A 4,492-nucleotide genomic window follows, 5' to 3' on the forward strand; every position below is an offset into this window, starting at 1 on the left:
CCTGAAGTTCAAGGTTCCAGGCTCAAGTGTGCAGAGAGGGAGGATAGCCCTGCTCCATCTGCCTTTTAAAGCCCCTCCGAAGGGCGGGGCTCATGCCTATTGGAGGGAGGAATTCCTTTCTCCTGTCAATCACCAGTGCAAGCATCAGTTTTCACCTGTGGTGGTGGTGGTGGTGTGACACGGACGTAAGGTTCGTTTTTAGTGTCCAATGCAGAAATACAGTGTGAGAGGACACTGGGACAAAAGGCAGGGGACTGGACCCCATCTCTTCCAGCCCAATTACCACCCAAATATGTCAATAAGACCCTGCCTAGATTTCCAGCTGCAGAATCAAACAAGCTGCATGTTGACATTTCTAGAACAGTTTTCCACTTGGATCCGGTGCTGTGGCATAGCCAGTAAAGCTGCCACCTGAAGTGCTGGCATGCCATATGGATGCCAGTTCCTGTCCCAGCTACTCCACTTCCTATGCAGCTCTCTGCTGTGGTCTGGCAGAGAAGTGGAGGATGGCCCAGGTCCTTGGGCCCCTGCACCCAAGTGGGAGACCAGGAGGAGGCTCCTGGCTCCTGGCTTCGGATTGGCTCAGCTCCTGCCATTGTAGCCATATGGGGAGTGCACCATCAGATGGAAGAACTTTCTCTCTCTGCCTCTGCCTCCATGTAGGTTTGCCTTTCAAATGAGTAAAGAAATCAGTAAAAGAAAGAAAGAGATAAAAGGAAATGTTTTCCATATGAAGAGAGTAATCAATAGGATTAAATTTTATAGACACAAGCTAAGAAATCCTAGCCATTCAGCAATGACAATATCAAAATTAAAAATTGTGTCAGGTTCACAACATGAATGTTAATATTCAAAGGTATGTGAAAAGTGAAAAAAGGCATTCCATTGTGCCAAATAGATGAAGTGAGATCACCTGAGGGTGTCTGGGTACAATCCCATCAGTGCCTGCCTGAAGTTGTTTAAAACCTAATCAGGACTGGTGCCTTAGCTCACTTGGCTAATCCTATGCCTGTGGCACTGTAACCCCGGGTTCTAGTCCTGATTGTGGCTCCATATTCTGTCCCAGTTGCTCCTCTTCCAGTTCAACTCTCCTCTGTGTCCCGGTAAGGCAGTGGAGAATGGCCCAAGTCTTGTGTCCTGCACCCACATGGGAGACCAGGAGGAAGAACTCGGCTTCTGGCTTCAGAGCAGTGCAGCATGCCAGCCCCAGTGTGCTGGACATAGCGGTCATTTAGGGGGTGAACCAATGTTAAAGGAAGACCTTTCTCTCTGTCTCTCTCTCCCACTGTCTAACTCTGTCAAAAAAAAAAAACCTAATCAGTGCAGGCCTGGTGCTGTTGCTCAGAAGATTAACAGCATGGCCTGAGAAGTACCAGCATCCCATATGGGCGCTGGTTCGAGACCTGGCTGCTCCAATTCTTCTTCAACTCTCTGCTGTGACCAGGGAAAACAGCCAAAGATGGACCAAGTCCTTGGGCCCCTGCTTCCGTGTGGGAGACCTGGAAGAAGCTCCTCACACCTAGCCTCTGACAGGTGCGGCTCAGGCCATTGAGGCCAACTGGGGAGTGAACCAGTGGATGGAAGACCTCTCTCTATCTGTCTCGACTTCTCTCTGTAAATAATAAATACTCTGTGCTATTTACTGATCTCAGCATGGGTTCAAAAATTGACACAGAACTAGCCCAATTGTAGCTATGTAGGTTAAGCCACTATTTGGCACGGCACCATAGTCTATAGAGCTGTGGGTTCACATCCTGGCTGCTCTGCTTCTGATCTAGATCCCTGCTAATGTGCCTGCCAAAGCCATGGGTGAAGATCCAAGTCCTGGTACACTGACACACGTGTGAGAAATCTGTTGGAGGTCCAGGCTGCTAGTTTTTGCCTTGAACAGCCCCAGCCACTCAGCCATTTGCAAAGAGAACCAGCAGATGAAATTTCTCACTCTCTTTTTGCCTCTCCCTCTGTCACCATTACTAAGTCACAATAAGGAAAGAATTCATTCATTTAAATCAATAAAACTTCTATTAAATTCAATTGGTCTTCAATTCGTTTTTATTAAGATTTAGAAGAAAATTCATGTACTCATGTTCATATAAATACACGAAACTAATTTTATGAAGATAACACATCCTTATTCATCTCGAACATCTGAAACTTATGTTATCAATTGAAAGTGGTTTCAGCAGAATAAAATCACACAGTCACAGCGTCAAATTCCGGTGGGGCAAGAAACTGTCCACGCTTGATTAACACTGGTTTCAGACGTCTGGGTACCGTCTCTGCCCACCCTCAGACACCCACTCGTTCTGAGGCCCTGTCTCACACAGACCCACCCTGTCATCTCCCCTCAGAGTCCTCCTGGGCACTGCTCCTCCCACCTCCCCAGAACTTCTCCAGGTAGAAAGCTTTATATTGACAAAAATGCACAAGTGTCAATGATGACCTGTCTTTTTTTTAACTTTTATTTAATGTATATAAATTTCCAAAGTACGACTTATGGATTACAATGGCTTCCCCCACATACCGTCCCTCCCACCAACAACCCTCCCCTTTCCCACTCCTTCTCCCCTTCTATTCACATCAAGATTCATTTTTGATTATCTTAATATACAAAAATCAGCTTAGTATACATTAAGTAAGTATTTAAACAGTTTGCTCCCACACAGAAATATAAAGTGAAAAATAATAGATGATTTTTTTAAATGATGATGAAATCAGATCAGAGCTATTGTCATGTTTAATCCCAGAGAGAGTCAAGTTGGGAATTGATAATTTCTTTTTTTTTTTTGTTACAGAAGATCAGTTTAGTATGCATTAAGTAAAGATTTCAACAGTTTGCACCCCCAGAGACAGAAAGTGAAATATATTGTTTGAGTACTCGTTATAGCATTAAATCTCAATGTACAGCACATTAAGGACAGAGATCCTACATGAGGAGTAAGTGCACAGTGACTCCTGTTGTTGACTTTACCAATTGACACTCCTGTCTATGGCATCAGTAATCTCCCTATGCTCCAGTCATGAGTTTCCAAGGCTATGGAAGCCCTCTGAGTTCTCCGACTCTTATCTTGTTTGGACAAGGTCATAGTCAAGTGGAGGTTCTCTCCTCCCTTCAGAGAAAGGTACCTCCTTCTTTAAAGACCTGTTCTTTCCACTGGGATCTCACTCACAGAGATCTTTTTGCCAGAGTGTCTTGGCTTTCCATGCCTGAAATACTCAATGATGACCTCTTAATATGTGCTTCATTTAAAAATTCAAGTCAGTTACAAGGATTCAGATTGGTAATGTGAAAACCGACATTCTTCTGTCATGGCGTCCTCAAGGACACAACAGGTTCCTGATTCCGAGGAAGTCGCTCCAGTTCCTGTCCTATGACCACCCAGATTCCCTCAGGCATCAGCTCATCCCAACCACAGGGTCTCTGCTGGGCTTGCGGAGAAGTAGCAGCAGCAAGTCTTTCTGTGTGTCAGAGATGCGCCCTCTAGTGTCCTCCATGCGGGCTCCCCAGCACAAGATTAGTCTGATGCCCTGTGTGCCTCAGGTTCTTCCTGCTCAGCAGAGGGCTGGCCTTCCCCCTCCTGGGAGGAGCTCTGAGCAGGTGCCCGCGACTGGACAGCGGGCATGTGCTCCGGGTCCGGGGCCGGGGAGGGGCCGGGGCCGGGAGGAGCCAGCCCTGGGCAGGGAAGGCCCAGGCCGCCTGCGAGGCCAGCACATAGCAGCTCTGCACGGCGCTGCATAGAGGCCCGAGGAGCTGTCTCCCGGCTTTGGAACAGCCAAGCTGTGGCCATTACGGCCATTTCGGGGGTCAGCCAGCTGATGGTTGCTATTTCTGTTTCTCGCTCACTCTCTCTTTCTTGCCCACTCTGTTTCTGCCTTTGTCTCTCTGTGACTCTGCCTTTCAAATAAAATAAATAATTCTTCAAAGAAATGACCACTCGGGTATTTGAAATCCTTCCACTCTCATGAGAAACCTAGATTGAGATTTCAGCTCCTGGAGTCAATGTCCCAACTCTAACTGAAGAGGCTTAAGACAATGAACCAGCAGATATGACCTCTCTGTCCCTCTGTCTCTGTGTGAATCTCTTGATCTCCCTCTCCTTTTCTCTCTCTCCCCCATCTCTAAATTAGTTAATTAATTTGAGTTAAAATGAGTCTGTGGAACACATGCATTATGCAAAATATCTGCATAGATTCAAAAATTGTAACAGGGCAGGCCACATTGCGGCATTGTGATTTAAGCCCCATTTTGGAACAGCATCATTGAATAAAGGGATGTGCATTCGAGTTATGGCTGCTCTGCTTCTGATTCAGCTCCCTTCTACTGGGCCTGCCAAAGCTTCAGATGATGATCCACGTTCGTGTGCCTGTATTAATCATACAACAGCCCTCCATGGAATTCCAGGTCCCTGAATTTTGCCTTGACACAATCCAGCACATGAAAGATTCTTTCTCTCTCTCTCTCCATCTCTGTCTCTCTCTCTTTCTCCCCAGC

Source organism: Oryctolagus cuniculus, chromosome 19 (genome assembly GCF_051225735.1).
Source record: "Oryctolagus cuniculus isolate XC-2025 breed Fujian yellow rabbit chromosome 19, ASM5122573v1, whole genome shotgun sequence".
NCBI classification, from domain to species: domain Eukaryota; kingdom Metazoa; phylum Chordata; class Mammalia; order Lagomorpha; family Leporidae; genus Oryctolagus; species Oryctolagus cuniculus.